The 20302-nt window shown below is 43.4% G+C and overlaps 1 protein-coding gene across 1 annotated transcript in view; it reads right to left on the bottom strand.

Annotated features, from left to right (window-relative positions):
* The window catches only part of TBL1XR1 (TBL1X/Y related 1), a 110712-nt gene extending 91384 nt beyond the window's left edge, over window positions 1–19328 (bottom strand). The window contains exon 1 of the mRNA XM_062498918.1: window positions 18281–19328. The gene's annotated coding sequence lies outside the window, so the exon portion shown is untranslated. The remainder of the gene's footprint in view (window positions 1–18280) is intronic.
* Window positions 19329–20302: the final 974 nt, after the last annotated feature.

Here is a 20302-nt window from a genome sequence, read left to right on the forward strand (position 1 = left end):
ATTCCTAATGGTTAAGAATTGGCATTCTCCTCCCTGTGCCTGTGGAGAGCAGGGATCCTCAGAGGTGTGCAGGAAGGTGTCTAAGGGGAGGGATGCCTGGGAAGGCATCAGGCACAAACACTCAGCCTTTCAGAGCTTATTTCCACCCAGAGCCCAGTGACTTCCACAGGGCTGTGCCAAAGACATTTGTCCAGGCCCAAGAGTGTGGTTCCTAGATGATGTCAGAGGTCTGGGCAGCCAGCCAGCTTCCTATGGAAGTGATTTCAATATTGCTGAGCTTCAGTTTAATTGCGTTTATCATATGATTATTTATGTAAGGAGCCAGCAGCTTGTATAGGTAACCTGTATTCTTGAATCTAATAAAAGAAAGTATGTTTTGAAAATACAAAGAAAGAGACAGATTGAGCTAACCAGAAATGATATTAAAGTTTCATGCCTTCCTTTAAAGCCACTTACTCCAGAAAGGAACAGATGTTAGCCAAGACAAATATCACCCTTGCTCAATTGGGACTTGGAAAGCCTGATGCAAAGTACAGTATTTTCTCACCTGCAAATTTACAGTTGTTCCCTACCTATAATTATACACTGGATGTAAAGTCTTGCCCCCTCTACTCATGCTTCATAGCAGGTTCTTACTGCCCTGAGGCTTTGCACAAGATTTGTTCATTTATTCCCTTTGTGACCTTTCTCTTACAATTTTTCTGTAACACACAAAAATCTTCATCCAACCCACCAAAAAGCCAAACAAATTTGAAGACAGTTATGCCACATTCTGAAATTACCATTTCTCCTCCCAGACAATGTAACATCAGCAATTCCATGCACATTCATCTCTCTATATCCTTTCCCCACCTGCACACAATAAGGCACAATTAAAGCCCAGAACACTGAGGAGTCCCTGTCCCACAGGCACCAGGCAGTGCCACGTCAGGTGCCCATGTCCTGTAACACACTCGTGACCCTAAACCAGTTGATTGTTAACAGAACAAGGAAGCAGGTGAAGTTCCCACCACATTAAAGCAGAGCACTGAACTCAGGAATTCACAGAATCAATGCTCCAAAGGATAGAGCAAAAAACAGAATTAATGCAACTTCTCCCCTTCCTCTACACTTATGGCCCTGGTCTCCTCTTCCAGTCCTCTAAAAGGAAATACGCCTTTACAACACCCCAGTTCAGAGTTCAAATTCCGGCAAGGTGCTTCCAAGGTCTTTGCTGTCATTTCTGATCATCCCTCTCTCCTAAATAACAGCTCAGAAATTCAGTGACAAACAACAACAGAATGGCAGAAAAGCCTCCATCCTCCAGCAATGATTTCAAGATTCACCGTGTGTCTGAAGAATTGTAATAACCATGAACAGATTCCCTTTCTGTTCACTGCAAATCTCAAAACCTTTCTATGAAAATCTCCCATTTGTTTGCATAGAGTAAATTTGGATCATTCTCTAAAAATATAAATAGGAAAAACAATACTAAAAAAGGCAAAACCTACACACACAGAACAAATTTTCCTCTGTGGCATTTTTTTGGACAGGATGTATTTGCAGCAGTGTTAATCACTCATCACTGTTAAGTGTACAGTGCAGGAGCCGTGTGTGAAGTGTTTGAAAGAATTCTGAAATCTTGGAGAAAAGTGTTTGTTAAAAATGTTTTGTCATAATTTGTTACGTATGTCACAAATTTTAGGTAGCATCGATGTATTTTATTTCCAAGCCTGTTCTGCCACCTTTACACTTTTGCCTGCATACCAATTAATGGGTTTTTGTCATTTATTGCATTCTAATACTACAACACAACCTCTACACAGTAAGTAGTTCACAAACCTCAACAGTCTATTAGAAATGCAAAAACTAAGGTTGCCTATGTCAGAATTATGTTTTACAGAATAGCCCTACCAACATTAATAAAAAACCCCAAACCAACAAAATAAATCCAAAACAAAACCAAACCAAAATATCCCCTGCTGACAGAAAGATCACATCTTTGCCAGACTTCAAGCACACGTTCTCAAACAGGAAATTAAGCTTTTCAAGAAAAATTTTAAACAGGTTAAAAAAAACAAAAACACACACACACACACACTAAAAACAACGATTTTTTCTTGCTGCTGTTATCACAAAAGCTGACCTATTCCGGTTAATTTGGCAAGAAAAGGGAGCTCACTCAATACGAACCTTATCACGCAATGTTTTGGCCTACTTATAAAAAATTATTTGTGATCCAATTTCCTAAGCGGAGTTGTTTTTACAAAGCTTTTCCCCACTGCAACCACATTTCCACTGGGATCATGACCAGAAGTGATCACATAAACAACCGAGTTTCTGTCAGGGCCACGACCCTACCTGCAGCTTCCTCTGTCCATCCTGAGCCACCACCTCTGATGGAGGCCCACGGATGGACAACCTTGTGCACAGGCAACGAAAGGTATTTTCAAGTTTTTGCCAAGGATTTTGTCAAGATTAGACCCAAACCAAAGTGAACCCTCCAGAAAATTAGGAATCAAGATCTACAAATTCCAGACTGGCTTTTACCTATGGAAAAGACAAGCTGTGACAAGCCTTATTTTGGAAAATGCTACCACAAAACACCACCTCTGATGGAGCCCATGTTCAGTTGTTGCAGTTATTTTGGTGTTCCCACTGTGTGTGCATGGAGCAGCTCACACGTGTATTTGTTTATATTTATTGTCTGACTCCTCTGGTAAATTGGCATAAGCAATCTCTATGTAGTAGAGCCATCTTTTTTAGTAAGTTGTAATAAATAGGGCTGCAAAGCATTCCACAAGACAACAAAAGGATAGCAGACCCAAACACAGCTCTTTTAAAACAGTCCTTGGCAAAATAAGAAGTTCAGAAAAACACATGATGGATATAGCTTAATCCTTAACCACCTCACAACAGGCACACAAAGAACACTTCACAGGTAAATGCAGAACAGCAAGCATTTCAAAAACCGTCCAGTTTGGTTTATAACTGATTTTTTTTTTTTAAGCCACAATCTGCTTTTAACTTTGGATATTTTGGGACCAGTTACACAGGGGGAGGAAAAAAAGTAAAAAGTCATTTTTAGCAATTTATAACTACACAGCCACAGTCTTTTCAAGAGCAGGCCCAAGGCTGTGTGCACAGATGTAACTCTGCTTTCTCCACACATACATTATGCAATGCAATGTGATAAATATGTAACCATGGAGGCACACACTGTGTTGCAAACAGGACACAGAGCTCCTGGGTGACCCAGGAGAAGGCAGGCTACAGCTCTAGCTGTGATTCCCTCCCCCCATTCCTTTTTCATAATGGTCCGGCACTTGTTCTGCAGCCTTTTTATACCATCTCCTCTCTGAGGTATGTAAATAATTTAGTCAACAGCAATGCATTATGCAATTTATTTTCAGCCAACAGCACAGCCTTCGTTAGGTGCTATTCATGGGAAGAAGTAGTTAATTATGGTAATTCATCTGCAGACCTAGGTGAGCAATTTCACTGTTATTCTGCTATCCTACTTAATATGCATGTGCTGTATAAGAGCAGTTAAATGGCAACTTCCAAGGCTGACATCCCAAACCCTGATTCCCTAACAAGCTTTGAACCCTGGCTTAAGGCAGAGCTACAGTAAACAGGGCTTCTGGGAGGCCAAGGAGTCAATTTACACAAAACAACTTGCAAGCTCAGGCTTTAAGGTAGTCTAGTGAATAGACCTCTACCAGATCCTAGAAATAATTCTATGCTATTGTATTGCACTATTTGTGGAATGCTATGTGATCATATAATTAGAGATCATATAGTACATTCACACAAAGAATACTTTAGGGCTTGCTGGGGAGGGGGGGAAGGGACCTCTTTTAAAAAAGAAAATTACATTATCTGGAAATTCAGAGCTAATCTCAATAACTCAGAAATGCTACCAGAGAGCTTTTTCTTCACAAAAACTTTAGAAGAAAACATTTCAGGTGTGATTCCTGCCTGAGGAAGAAATAGCTCCAAACAAAACTAGCTGAGGTTTTGAGTCATTAAGGTGTTAAAAGCCTAAATAAATTATTTAGGAAAATAGACTGAAATATGTGCAAATATTAAAAAAAACAGTAATTTCCAAATGGTAGCTCTATGAGTGGAATGACAGGGAGGCGAAGGCAGCGCTCAGTTCAGAAGCAAGACTGAAAGAAGCACTTTGAACAGGTGTAGGAAGAATGCTGCGGGTTTGGGGGCTGAACACGAGGAGAGGATAAAGGACAGGTCCCAGGAAGGGTGGACAAGGGCTGGGCTCCAGCACAGCCTATTTAACCTCCAGGGAAAGGCTCCGAGCTCTTCTGCCTTCCCCGTGCTGAGGTCACCCCAGCTGTGCCCGCTGTGTCCTCCCTTGGGGCGAGAGCAGAGCCCTTGGTGCTGGGGCTGCTCTCCGTGCACCTCACCTGTGCCCCTCACCTGTGCCCTTGTGCAGCCCGTCCGCAGGTCTCACAACCGCTCACACCACCCAGCTTGTGCAACTTCCAAGAGCACACAGCTACCGGAGGGCAGCCTCCTGCCAAATGCCTGCCCTCCCCCGGGAAGCACATTAAATCCTGCAGACAGGTCTGCGTGTGCAGCGCTGCTCTGCACCCACAAGCCGAGCCTGGAAACCTTCCTTGATCAAAATATTAAAGTCGCAAAAACTTAATGAGAGTCGCTGCTTTGATGACAGAAGGCACAGAGTTTTAACGTGAGCATCCTGAAGGTCTCAGTGGATCACAGGTCCAAGAAGCAGAGTCAGACAGTTTTAATTTAACCTTACATGCTTTGGTACAGCCACAGGACTAAAGCTTTACTGGTCTCTGGTTTGTTTATGACTGACTACATATGCTAGAACGTGCTCTGCCAAAACCCATTCCTAAAACAAAAACCAGCGTTCAAAAAAGAACAAAACTTCATAAACCAAATAAACAACACATTGGAAATATTTAAGGCTTCCAAGCAAAGGCTACTTCCGCAAATTTCCAACATTTAAACTGGCAACAAAACATGTCAGACACTGAAACAAATGATTGACTAAAAAAACCCCTGTCATCCTCAGCATTTCAAATGGTTCATTTTTCTGTTATCCTGAAAAATATTCAGGGAACTCAAATTATTACTGAGTAAATATACATATCCTTTCCTATTAAAAAAAAAAAAGGAAATATTAAATTTAAATCTTTCTGCTTAACCCAGGACTAGAAAACTGTCAGCGCTGAAAATTAGTTTCACAGAGCTTTAATGCGTCTGAAAATGGCTTATTTGCTACACATGACAAGCAAATTCCGAAATAAAGGGAAACCCTTTCCCTCAAAATGCACACTAATATTTTTCTTTCCTGAAGGTTGGATTACTTCCAGAGAACCTGAATTGACTTCAATGGAACGATAATGTATTTCTTAGGAAGAACATGCACACTGCCTCAGATCACAAGAAAATGGTTCAACCAAGAAAGAGCTTCAGTCAGCTCTTCTAAATATACCAAAGAATCACACTTAAGTGATATTTTTTTAAACAATTAGGGCTTGACTACACCAACAGCTATATCAGCTGATATACAGATATGTATTACTCTAAACAGGAATGAGACACTTTCTTCCTGGAGCCATTCCAAAAAAATGTGAGCATACTGTAAATTCCCACTTTTAACTTCAACCCATGCTGCCAGTGTGTGTAAATACATTTTTGCACAGTTTAAGGTATTCATTAAAGTGCTAGCAGGACTTTCTTTTAAAATTAACCGGAGATACTTCTCAGGGTAGAGTATGGTGAAAATAAGAAAAGTCACCATATAGAAATACAATTTACAATAGCAAAACCCAAATGTATGCAATTAAGTACTACTCCCAAAGTGCAGAGACTCCCCAGAATTAAAACACTCCTAAAATTTCGATTTTTTCAGTATATGAAAAATGTCCAAAGAACATATGAAAATAAGGTAATTTAAAAGTGAATGTATGTTCACCAGTGTTGCAAGCACAGCTGTCACAGCCAGGACCAAAATGTGCTTTAGGAGACACCTATACCAACAAGGAAAACATTCACCAGAAATCAATGTCCTCAGACCAGGAAAACACCACTGCCTCCCAGTAAAGGGCATAACAAAAGATTTTCATAAAAGCTTGTAAATTAGTTTATAGTTAAACTTATAAAGAAGAACCATTTAGGAAGTTATGAAGGAAGACTCACCCAAATGAAATTATATGCACGTGACAAAGGTTTTATGTCTATTTTCTGTATGGGTGAACCCAAGCAGTCAGTACAAGCCTGTATGCAGAGATTGGCTGAGCCATCAGCTGGCTATTCACTCTGTGCACCTTCTGCCTGACAGCAAAGAGATAACAAGTTCATGGCCCACCCTCGCCTGACCTACGCTCGCTCCAGTGGTTCAGCCACTGCCTTCATGGAAGCAACGCTGGTGTTTGTGGAGTCAGGCTGTAAACTGGTGCAGCAGAACTACCCGGACTTCAATCCCTTCTCCCCACCAAAAGGTGTGTGGGTTCAACACATCCTTCCAGAGATGATGTTAGGACCCACGTATCTGTCTCAGCATGACAGAGGACTCAGTACACCACATGAAAGGACAGAAAGTTTTTTGTGCCTCTGCTCCATCAAGAATGGGGTCAGCTCAAGGGTCTCACCATCCCCTTTTTCACCTCCAGTGCTGGGATAAGTGGCTGCTTGTAGCTGCTCTCCAAAACCCATTCCTGAAGTGGCTCCACCAAAAATGTTCCACCTTTCCTCACTCTCAAATCTCTGCCAGGGTCCAGAAAAAGTGCAGGCATCTTAAAACTTCACATAAGGTTGCATTTCCACATTACTAAGGACACAAACATGCCTAACTTTATGAACCAAGTAGCCTAATTTCAACATGTCCTGGCACCGTTAGAAAACATTTCCAATGTGAAAGACCATGTTCTGTACAAGAGAAAACTAAAAGACACATATAAAACCTATAAATAAAAATTAAGCACTTGCTTAAACTCCAAGTAAGCAGAGACTGAAAAATTCAACAAAAGCCACTTTACACTGCTGCACAACCAGAAGATCTCAGGGCACTGAACTGGTCTGAAAAAGCTCCTGTTAAGTATTAAATCACTGGTGCATGGGCAAATTTGTTAATCCATTTGCTAAGGTCACACAGTGGCAGAAATAACAGATAATCCTGACACCAGCTTTCTGTCCCAATCATTATGTGGACAGAAAATCTTCAGTGATGTAAACAAAAAATAAACACAGTTATTTGTCACATACTCATATATTAGGTCAACTCAGAAAAGCTAAATTTTGGGTGTGGGGAGTGAAGGTATGTCTCTGGGGATCCACCACAGAGCTAGATAGGCCTATGGAAATGTATAGAGAGAATTCATAACCAGGAAGTAATTCCATAATTCCCTCTATCAAGCAGTTCCTATGAAGGGAATGAAGGAACTGCAGTCATGCTCAAAAAATAAAAGTCTGAAAACCTTAAGCAGTAACCCACAGAATATATTCCATTGCTGTATTACACCCACATTAGGATGCCAAAAGTTTGCCATTCATTCTGCATTAAAATTAAGTCAGTATATTACAGACTGTCTGCAAGCCACCCAAACTGGGTACATTTGCTAATATCAGAGAGCAGATGGACACACAGCTGACACTGTCGACACTCACTCAAGATTGCTACAAGAATTTCTACCTGCCTGAAAGTTTCTACCACCTTCCGTGCCATTACATATGGAAGCAACTTGGTAATACCTACTGTGGAGCTCTGACAATTCAAGATCATTTTGGTGAACAGTTCTGTATAGGTATAAAACACACTGCAGGCACCAGTTTCCGAAGAGAAAATGGCAAGACTATAAGCTGATTAAAAACAAAACAAAACAAAAACCAAACACAAAAAAAAAAAAAAAAGCCACAACCACATTTATTCTACAAATCAAAAATACTGGACCAGACAATGAACTACACAGGCATTGTTAAGATGTACTAAAAACAGCAACATAATAAAAATCACTGTAGGCAGGGAACACTAATCTTTCTTCTCTTCCTTAAGCAAAACTCACAGCAATTTCAATGGAATTCTCCCCCAGATACGGCTGGATGACTACATCCACAGCCTACACGTGCCAAGTCTGCTCCTGCAGCTAGTCTCTACTGCATCCATCTTAGTTACACTACACATATCCTGATTACAGGGATTTATAAATGGCATGAGTAATTTAGAGGTGATCCACAAAACTGTGACTTCAGTAGAGACGAGGTTCACTACTGCTGTCTCAAGAGTCACCAATTGTGTGGTAAAACACACCTGGAAGACTTTCAAGCAAAAATCTTTTACTGACTTTCTCAAAAGCATGTTCTGCATTCTCTCAGTCCCAAGTACACCCACTCCAGAGCCAGCACACAAGCGTGCTATCCATAGGTTTCGCTGGGCAATGAGGTAGGTGAGAGTTTATGATCCATTCAGTCACCTGTATTTATTTTCTTAGGTTCTGGACAACAGACACGGAACAAAAACAGTGCTTAGATGTCAAGCAAGAAAGTATTTTATCATGCAGTTTCTGGAGGAGAACCCTTTAAAGACAAATCTCTCAACTCTCAAGTTGCAGCTCCGCACAGGACAAAGGCGCCTGTGCGCACGTCCCAGCTCGCGGCCTCAAAGCCCTGTTTGTTCACCCAGAACAATGGGGCATGTGACTTGTCAACACTACCCACAATAAAAACAGTAAGATAAGGCTGCCACTGATTTCACCACGACTGGCTTTGTTTTCGCTAATTTTAAGTCACAATGTCAGTAAAAACTTCTTGCATAAAACCCCTTATTTTGAAAAGCCCAAAGCCAACCCCACCTTGCGCTGAGGTTTTCACTCCAGCTTCCTTAGCTTTTTGTGTCTGTACTAAATGCTCACACCACCTCCCTCCAAAGCCTCCCTCTGACTTCATCAAGAGTTGGATCAATGCTACATGCCTAGAGCCAAGATTATTTTTATCGTTATCAAAGCACTGCCAAAATTTGTCCTCTGCATTTCCTGCCCTGTGTGCCCATCACAACCACCCATGTGCCTGCAGGCAGCCCCTCGCTCACCTCCTGCTCGCTGCCAGGGGCACACACAAGAAAACGAGACTTCCCCAGCAGGTTTTGCTCCACCACTGACTCAGGCTACATCATCCAAACCCATTCAACCCATCCAGTTCATGAAGGCTTCTTACGACCGAGTCCTGAATGTAAACTTAACTAACATTTTGAGAAAAAGGAAGAAAGCAGAGAAAACCCAGTGAACATAAAGCACCCAAAGAAACAAAAAGGCACCAATTTGATTTAAAGGACTCTCAAGAGAATGAATGGGAAGAATGCAAAAGAAAAGTCCAAAATAAAAAAAGGAGAGAGAAAGCCCAGTGGAAAAAAAAAAAAAAACAGACAGGGAACCATTAGAAAAATCAAATAAATCCTTAGGAAGGGATAAGAATAAAGTGGTGCAAACTGCCAGGGTGGACACAAAACACTCCAGCTCACTACATTTTTTTGCCACTTTCCCCACGAACAAGGAAGCAGAGCCAAGAGGAGAAGGCAGAGCCACCCTGACACCTGGAAAGGCTTAATTCAGAAAGAAAAAAGCAGCACAATCTTGCACCACTCGCCTTTTTATCACACAGGGGGAGGCTTGGGGGGTTATTTTAATTACCCAGAACAGCAGTAGGCCCAGCAGCACCAGATTAACAAACCCAAGTAGGCAGCAACAGGCACACGGAAGCACATTGCAGTTCCAAACTTTCACCATTTACAGGAACATTAACACAAATGAAATCCAACTAACCTGATCTCTGAATGTGTTTTTAAAATCTGTGCCTTTCTTTCATTTCACCTTGAAAAAACTCCATTTTGCAAGTGGGCAGTTACAGGCCACAGCTGGGAAAGTGGAAGGCACATTAAGCACGCAAATGAAATTTCACATATTCTAACAGCATCGCTGGAGCTTTCTGGAGCTCTGTAGCAGTGTCCAACATACACAAGCCTTGCTGCTGGCACAACAGACAAACCTCAGCCTACGTAAGGGACGTTCTCCTAGCCGAAGTCTGACAGTGCTTTTCACATACCCGCCGAGCCTCGTGTGTGAAGTCATCCCTAGCGTCAAAGAGCAAGTCAAAACACATCGAGAGTGTTCTCCCTGGCTACCTCAAAGTTTCCATCCCTTTATCTTTTGTGTAGTTTTTCTTTTTTAATTCTTCCCACCATTTCTGTCGAAACACAAAGGCTCTCTAAAAGTCCCCAGCGCACACATGTAATGAGTATCTCTCTAACATGGGACCCCAGCTGTGCTCCAGTCACTAGGACAACTGATGGGAAAATCGAATTTGGTGCCTTCACAACCAGCCCACAGAACCACAGAGAGGGGGTTCATTTCTTAAAACAAAAACAATGTCCGTCTTACCAGAAAATAATACACCTGGGAGGGCTGTGGTGTCCAGGCACCTCAATGGGATGACCCAGAGGTCAAGAGGGCTTTTTGTTTTATTTCAGTAGAAGAGACTCTTAAAACGTAAATGCTAACGTACTTAACATGTACTATATGTACTGTAAGAAAGAACCTTACAAAGGGCCTTGATGAACTAGGACTAAATTAATCCGTATCAAAATAACCTTGCACGTGTAGACAACAGAAGAGCCAACTAACATAGGTTTTGCCAACAGCAAGATAACATTGATACTTCTAACGTAATCAAAGGCCATTCACAATCTGCCCTGGAAGACAGTCACAGAAATACAAAGCATTTTTCTTACAACTCAAACAACTGTGACAAATATTTACTATAAAGGCAAAAGCTGTTAAAAAAAAAAAAAAGGAAAAATAAGTTGGTTTCTATTAATCAGCTACATTTAGATATCCGTTCCTGCTATCAGATCAAGCTCACCAAAACTGCTTAGTAGGTTTTTTCATTGTATTTGTGTTCAAGTTTTGTCACAACTCAACATATTGACGTTTCATATTGCTGACTTTTTTCATGCCCACAGTGCTAGCTACTTACAGTCTAAGGAAGACACCAGATTGTGAAATTTAGTTGTGCATTCAAAATAAATTGGAAAATCAGGTACCATGTCGGCATGAGGAAAACATTTGTGTTGTTCAGCAAGTAAAGACTCCACTTCTATATACGCCAGATTTGTTGCACTAGCAATGGGAAACAGCTAATCCATTGCCACACAAAATATTTCTAGCACAATTTATTTGATGTCAGCACTAATAGATGGCTTCCCTCATTTTCCTCCATCCACATTCATGCTAACTTTGCTTTATAGGTATATTAAAAAGTATAAAATCTGAACAAGAGTAACCCCAAAGTAAATACATTACAGAATCACAAACATTATCATTGCAAAAATCCGCATTTTCACAAAGCACTTCCCAATTAAAATCTAATCTCTGAGAGTCTGTATTTAGGAAAGTGTGTTTGTGTTGATACACAAGCAGAAATGTCTGCACTAGAGAAGAATGTGGACATCCATACAAAAATTAGTGGTGATTCATTGTTTAACAGTTGTCTTCCCTTTACAGCACACCGCAGACTGAAGGACACGTTGCCAAGCTGAGAGCACCAATACTTTCTTTAACCTAATATAGGACAAATAAATACACTTCAACAGCTTCTAAATCTTGCACGTCCTACTTTTTTGACCCAGATCTCTTGTTATTTCCCCCATAGGTCTATGCAATATCAAAACTATTTTTTCCCCACAAATTTAGACATAACCTAAAAGAGGGAAAGTTCTCATGCTTACTGTGAGCTAGAGAGACCAGGAAGCGGCGGGGAGGGTCAGACTCACTCAACTCTCTTAGGATCAATCAGTATTTTAAGGTAAGCTCCTCTCTCAACTGCTGAAATTAATGGCAAAAACGCTCATTTGTCCAAGAGGACTGTAAAAGTTAGACCAATATCAATAATGAATGAAAAATAATGACATATTTTTCATACTATTTTTACAAAGTAAAACTGTATTTTCAGAAGTCATGCTGACACTCCAGCATGAATCAGTCTGTCCAAAAACCACTAAAGAGCTATGAAACTTGTTATTCCAGCCTGGGCAACTTATTCCAGGAAATCAAACTGTCTCCTCTTTGCCTGGTACTTTTAGGGAACTGAAATCTGCCTCACATGTGCTTGCCATCCACAATTCCCCACTCAGTTTGCTGGTGATAGGTCACCCAAATGAAGAGCATGAACTTTTAACATTGTTAATGTCAAATGGATGCAACTCCTAGGACTCTAGACCTTGACAATTTCTGTGGTTTTGGCACCGGACACAGTATTTAGCACTACATTTTCACAAACTGTAAATATTTGACCCTTAACTCATAACCTTAGAAAAATGCTCCAGCAATAGACAGCACAGAGATCCTTTCTGTAGCTTTCTGGTCGCCACCACCAGGCACGTAGCTGTGCAGAGAGCAAAGTTCCCACTTTCACAGTCCCAATTCATAAAAATCTACCATCAGCCTGACATCAGTGGGGTGAGAGGGAGCTCCGCGTGCAGCCGGAGAAGCGACTGATTCATTCCCCAAACGCACAAAGGGTTAAAAAGAGCACCAGCATTCCTGCAGCTCCTGGCCTGCCCTGCCAGGCTGGCAAAACCACTGCCCCACTGAATGGGAAGGGAAAGTCTGCTACCCACACCCCACGAGCTAAAATGTCCAGCAACACACCTCGAGCGATCCGAAATGACACCCAGCGTGTCTGCACGTGGCACACGGTTGTAGAGAGTGCCTGTAACACGCTGACATTGAACAGATTGAACAGAGCCCCAGATCATAAAGCAAAAAAACCCACACAACTGTTTTCTCTGGATGATTCTGATTTTTTACTGCTAGACATTACTAGTAAGCAAGATTGCTCCTCTGCAACATGGAGACTTCAGAATTACAACAATAAACACAAGTCACAGCACACAACATAGCCTTTTACTAATAATGCTCCCAGGAACAGAAATGACACCCTCACGGGAGTTTGCAAAAGCCTGCAAACCACACACAAGAGTTGATTTTTAGAAATGCTAAGCACACACAGAGAATGCCAACTTCACATGCGACTGAGGGGACTCAGCATCTTTGAGAATAAGACTACTAACATCTTGCTTGAGAGATGCAGATGCCAGCTTATACTCTTCTTAAGAGGAGTCACGCTTGCACCAAGCGCAACTACAGCACAAATTCAGGGACCAGATCCCCACTGCCACCACACCTCCAGCTCCTTGGAGACAAGCAGGATACACAAAGCACCAGGAAGGGCCACGGGCAAGCACTGAACCACACAACCAGGTTGACACCCAATCTGCCTCCATTACCCATCCTCAAAAATGGGTGAGTTAGGCTGATAGCATACCTAGGGATGTTGCTTTTGGCAACTAACATATTTGGCAGCCAAAATATTCCAAAGGACCTCAGTATCTCCACTAGGCACTGAGTTTGGCCAAGGACAACTACATTTAAAGCAAAAGGAGACTCTGTGAAAGATGCTGCATATACTGGCCAAGACAATTTGGTAATGCTCCCCCTCATCACTTCAGAGTTTCTTTCAGTAAGCTCTTCAGAAAGCTACACCAATTCACCAGACTTTCTGATTACTATTGCTATGTGTAAGGAAATACACTCGTAAGTCTTCCCTGCAACCAGCCCATCTGAGAAGCAAGCAAGCAGGGGTGAGCTCCAACACCAGCAATTTCAATCCTTGGCTAGCCAGGCCAGCAAAACCCTACACACCCAACCAGAGTGTGCATTTTCCCCTACAATTACACAACCTCCAGCTTGGAGTGACCATGTACTTCTTATTAAGGCACAATTACTTTTAAGGCTCCTTATCAATATAAAGTTAAGTCTAAAGGATATCACAGAAAGGTGAGTGTTAAGGTATTAAAAACAAAGGTTTCAGAGTGTAAGTTGAGCTACGGTTCTGTAGATCCTTCCAAACCAAAGGAACATTTAACCTTAGCTCAAACAAGGCCACTAAGACTCTAGGGTATTTTGTATGAATAAGTTCAGCCTTGTTTTCATCACAAGAAGGAAGAAAAGGGCCTCCTCATCTTGGATTAGATACCACAAGACAGAACCCTAAGAAGTTCGCCAGTTTCCATACAAATTGGCAACTTCCAGACCAGACTTCCAAACCTTTTCACTCAAGCAATGAACTCTCCCAAAGTGACAGCTATGCTGCCTCATTTTCACTGCTTCTTACCTCCAGTTAGCTAATTCAATTTTGAAAAATTAAAGGAAAGCCAATATATTCCCCTACAATTTCATATCAAAAGATATTCCTTATTCCTTATTTCATTGTCACACTTTATCTCAGAGGAAACCAATTATGAAATGAATAAAGCGGTCTCCATCTACTCTGCTTGGGATCACTGGATGAACCTTTTTCTAGCAAAGTCACTTGTCATTAAGTGACTTTACAGAAATTAAGACCATCTAACTTCATACTTCAGCACTTAAAGAGCTGAGCACATTTGGGACAGGGACAGCTAAATCAATATCAGGAACGTAGAAATGGTTTCTCCGTTATCTGTTAATTTGAAACTACTACATTAATCCAGAAATGCAACTCAAAAAGAGAGAAAAGCTGTCAATCATAGTTCCTAATGGGAAGTTACTGACACTTCTTCACCTAACACAAACACTTAAATTTGTATTTTAAAATGAGTATATTCTCAGAGCAGTTATCTTCTGCAGGAGTCAAACATGCATAATTACAGAGTGTGCACACACACACACACTTTCACTTCTCTCCCAACCTGCAGCTACTTGCATGAGCTGATGCTTAGGACATTAAATACAGTCATTATTACACCCTGAACTCTGGGTGCACACATGTGCAAACACGCACCCAGTGAAGATGGTCAGCACACAGACCAGTATCACACCACTCAATAAGAATAATGTGAATTAGATTATGAATGAGTCACACTTGGGCACAATACATCTCAGTATTGTAATATTTCAGTATTGACACAACCCCGACCTGCAGCACACCCTGTCCTTGCCCTCCTCTCCAAAGCACAGACCAGACCACTTTACCACCACCCTATCCCAGCTGGGAAGGGGAAGAGCTGGATGGAGGTTTGTGTCTGTCTCTCCTCCACTTGCCAGCAGCGTCCTTGCCAGCAAGGTGTCAGAACTCACACGGGCACCACGATCCTCAGTAGCTGTGGGACCCGGGGGGGGACAAAAGAGACGGGCAAGAAAGCAAGCAAAAACTGGAGGGGTCCCACTGGGGTCCCACTACTTGGGACTCCCAATGAGCAGAGGAATTAGTGATGAGAAGGCTCACACCAGCCACTAACTACCTCAGCCTTCCCAAAACACTTCACAGTGCTGCTGTACCAAAGAGCATCAGTGCAATGAAAGACTCACATCCTACTGCCCACCGCTAATACAAAACACAGCCAACTTCTGGGAGCAGCTTCACAGACAGCTGCAGAGCTCATTCAGCTGAACGAGAGCACTGATGTTCACAAAGCTGTGTGTTTTACAGGACTTCCTGACTTCTGCACGATTACATCCTTGTAGCATGTGGGTCTTTACTGCCACTACAAAACTTGTAACAGCAAACACATTCTGACTCAAACGTAAAGTCCACATGCTATTAAATTCCAGACCAAAATGAAGTTAGGTAAAATAACTCAGTTTGCTTTACATTATTCAGATCTGTTCTTCCTAACTTAAAACTATTATCTGAAAACAACATTATCAGCAATTTTGGCCATTTCCCCTAATCCATCCAGAGCCTCTTTATGCTTAGGGCTGCAGCACTTTTTAGCATCAAACTCTTTCATGATGGGAAAATGACTATGAAGTATTGCTGTTGGGTACTTAGCACTTATACCCTGCCTTACAACTTCAAAGCATTACACAAACATCAATAATTACCATATATAGAGTAAAACTGAAAGAAGTATTCATATTAAAAAGGAAACTCACAGGAAAAAAAAAAAACTTAGCTACCTGTTTGAAGGGGGGAGAAAAAAGTTTAAGCAACAGAATCTTCTGTAATTATTGTGTTCTTTATGCTACACACACGCATCAGGGTTGTGGACGTTCAGACAAACAAAAACTATACACTCTTGCATAGTCTTAAAAATAAATAATAAAGCCCAAGAGCCAAACCCCAACTCCTTTAACACATCTAAATTACATTTTCTTCTCCTTTCCTCAAGGAATGAGAGCTAAGTGTTCTCCAGGTGTTCCCAGTAACACTTTGGGAGGCAGGCCACCGCACTCCCAAGACACAGTACCAGAAAACACAGTTCTCATGGAGAAAAATCCAACTTCCCCCAAGAAAACTTAAGACAGCAACAGTGTGACCTTAGGTGAATAATACCAAATGTTACCATTCCATTTGACCTTAAACAAAAACAAAGGAAAGGAAAACACTAGAGAAAACCACAGAAAGTTTGTTTCGATCAATTACAGGGCACCACGTGAGCCCTAAGCACCATCACCAGCCCAATGGATAAGGGCAAAAAACCCTTCACAGCTCATCCACAAACACGAACTCGCTTAAATTCAAAGCCACACACAGAACCTTGCAGGTCCAGTTCTCACTTGGAACATATTCTGAAAAGCCCATTAACATCCATGTTCAAAGGAAGGCCCCAAACCAACGTGAACCTCACATGGACAAGTCTTTGGGTTACTCAGAGCAAGCTGAGGGCACGAAACTGCCCCAAAGTCCAGGTACAACCAAACCCCAAACACCAATTTTGCATCTGGTACCCTCACTGCTAAAGGAGCACAGCTCATAACGCCCAAAGGGTAGAGACCACCAACAGCAGCAAACCTTCTTAATGCACACAACGTGCTCAGACACTTATTTTAGCACCAAAGGACAGCAAAGTGAGTCAGACAAGCCCACAACATTCTTTTTTTTTTAATGCAACAAAGACCTGGTTCTCCTGATCATACCTCCCATGCTTTAACAATAAGGAAGGAATATGTTTTGTGATCCCCTCCCCCATAAATCAGTTAGGAATTTGATTTACACAGACAGGAAAATGAGGAAGTCAAGCACACTGGAGAGTAGTAAAAACTTCACCAGCAAACTTCACTTTCCTACACAGCGACCTACAAACCAAACTTTCCTCCAGACTCACGTGTCATCTGCAGCAACCAGCCCCTGCCATAAAGCACAGACAAAGTTTTGCTGTTCTGGGGATAAAGACAAGCGAGGGAGAGACTTTTATTCTGTCAAGCTGCCTTAAAAGGAAATTTGGTGATGAAAGATTAAATTCACCTGGAACAACACGATAAATTTTAACCATTTCTAGAGTACAACAATAACAAGCCACATATTTCAGGACTTAAATCCTCCACCAAGAAAATCCAAGAAAACAGTACACATTACACCAACCGTGCAAGCCCCTGTAATTGATGCAACACACAATTGACACCAGGGTTTCGGACAGAGATAAGCCCTGGCAAGGACAGACGCTGTGAAATAGGAAAATAAAAGCTAATTTTGTGTCCCGAACCGGGCCCGCTCCCTGCCACCGCCGGGCATTGCATGTTGCACTCGGAACTTGGCCGGAGAACTGATCAATAACTTGGCTCTGGGGGAGAACCGTGGGGAATGACCCAGGGGCGAGGGTGCATCCCCTCGAGGGGCACCCGGGATGGGATGGGATGGGATGGGATGGGATGGGATGGGATGGGATGGGATGGGATGGGATGGGATGGGATGGGATGGGATGGGATGGGATAGGATAACTCCGGGCAGTGGGGGAGGGGAAGGGAACGGCCTCCCCTCCCCCCTTCCCCTCCCCCCAAAAGTAAATATGCGGGAAGGGGGGGGAGGGGAAGTCGCTCTTCCACACAAATCGGGCTAAAAATAGGCCTCTCTCCATGGCTCCCGTGTGCCATTCGCTGCCGAGGCCGGTGTCCCCCCCATCCCCCGCTCCATTAAATATTTTTTTAATTTTTTTAAATTTAAAAAAAAAAAATGAAGGCGGGTGGGGGAGGGGAAGCCAGCGGCGCGGGTGGGGGAGGGGAAGGGGTAAATACACACACATATATATACACACACACATATATATATATGTGTGTGCGCACATATATACATATATGTACATATACACATATTAATGAAACCGGGGGGGTCACAGAGGCGTTCTGCTCCCATCCCCCTCCCGTTCCACCGACACAAACAGGGCGGCCGCCCCCCACCCCCACCCCTATCCCTATCCCCATCCCCATCCCTATCCCCATCCCTATCCCCATCCCCGGCCCCTGCCCGCCCCCGGCGCTCCGAGCCCCCCGGTTCTTACCTTGCGAGCGGCTGCTCCCCCCTTTCCCCGGGAACGGAGGCACGAGGAATTCACCCTGGATTGTCTCTCCTCCTCCCGTGTGTTTTATACCGCCGCGTGTATATACGCGCACATCCCTGCCTGTGTGTGTGTGTGTGTGTGTGTACACGCGTATACTTATCGATTATATATATATATATATATATATATATATATATATGTGTGTGTGTGTGTATTTTTAAGGTGTCCACACCGAGAGGAGGAGCAGAAAAAAAAACCACCAGGAAAAAAAAAACAACAACAACAAAAAAAAAAAAAACCCAACAAAACCACCACACACACACAGGAGGAGGAAGGAAAAAAAAATACCCAGCGCGTAGCGCTGTGATATTCAATTATATCCGAGCCAGGGGCCGGGGGAGGGGAGGGTGGGGAGGGCGGGTGGGGGGGGACTGGAGATTAAGTCCCGAGGAAGGAGGGGAAAAAAAAAAAATTAATATGTGTGTGTGATTGAGATTGAGGAGGGATCGGGGCGGAATGTGGGAGCTGTTACTGGGGGAAGGAGCCAAGCGGCGCGGAGCAGCCGGCGGCCCGCAGACACTCCGGGTGCCCGGCCGCGCCGAAATGGGCGCCGGCGGAGGGAAGGGAAGGGAAAGGAAAGGAAAGGAAGGGAAGGGAAGGGAAGGCAAGGGAAGGGAAGGGAAGGCAAGGGAAGGGAAGGAAGGGAGGGAAGGAAGGAAGGAGGAAGGGAAGCAGCGGGGCCGGGAGGCGAGGCCAGGCGAGGAGGAGCGGCCCGGCCCGGCCCGGCCACACAAGCCCAGCGCGGGGGTCCGGGAGGGGGCCCCGCTCCCTGACCCCTTCCTTCCCCGGCAGCGGGGAGGGGAGGCGGCCGCGGGGAAAGGAGGAGAGCGGAGCGGAGGCCGCCCGGGCACGGCAGGCCCCAGGCCGCGGAGTTTTTCTAGGAAAGACATTAAACTGCGCTGCCAGCAGAGCTTATGTAAATGCAGGATGTAACATGGTGGTTTTCCCTCTCTCCTCGCAGCCCGTCGCGGTTGGCCATGGCACCTGGCACCCGGACCCGGCCCTGCTACTGCCTCTGCCTCTCATTCCATTTAATGAAAACAGACCTCCGCAGCACTAATGCAACGTCCTACCTGGGTGCTGCTCGTTTTTTACAATTGAAATGCTGTTCGTCATCTATATAGCTGCCTTGTTTGTTGTTGAAAGCGAGCTTTGTTAATCAAAACCACATTCGGCAGCCCTTTCCATCTTAAAATGGTTTTGCAACAGCATTTCACACTCTTGGGCGATGGTCCAGCACTCTCATGTCCGGACATCGGCACCCGTGCAGAGTCCCAGTGACCACAAACGCTGCACGGATCCGACGGCAACACCCGATGTTACCCCAGCTCATTCCAAGGCTCTCCACGCACCCCAGCCCAGCTCTGGTGTTGCTCAAACAGGGCATCCACATCACCACACTCAATTTCAGAACTTGATTTCACTGCAGGTGGCGGTGGATAAATAGATGGCCATGAACGTAGTGCTTTTGGGGGGCGATGGGTGTTTTTGGTTTTTTTGTTCTTTTTTTTTTTTTTTTTTTGTTGGTTTGTTTGTTTTGTTTTTGTGGATAGAGCATTGCCAGAGAATTATGCTAGTCCTAAGGCAGCAGTTCTGGATTTTACCTTCACTGTAACACCTGGGATATACCATTGGCAGATTTTGCCCACGTGAGCATCATTGCACAGGGAGATGGGGCCCACCAGCTCCACAAAGCCATGGGTGGGTCTCTGGGTGTAGGATCCCCTCATAGTACTCAGTCTATTCAGTGTTAAACCCATGCATTTCTCCTTCCTTTATGAAGAAAAAGATTAAGATACTTGCAGAAAGCAAATGTGTTTTTTTTTTCTTTTTATCATTGCAAAATTATTTAGTTCTGAGAAAACCCTAGCCCTTCAGACCATTTGCTTGAAGAGGTCAGAGTTCTGTCAGGAAATCTAAATCTCCCTAGAAAGCCAGGAAGCATGTTTGTGATTGCAAATC

Source organism: Cinclus cinclus, chromosome 10, assembly GCF_963662255.1.
Source record: "Cinclus cinclus chromosome 10, bCinCin1.1, whole genome shotgun sequence".
Lineage (NCBI taxonomy): Eukaryota > Metazoa > Chordata > Aves > Passeriformes > Cinclidae > Cinclus > Cinclus cinclus.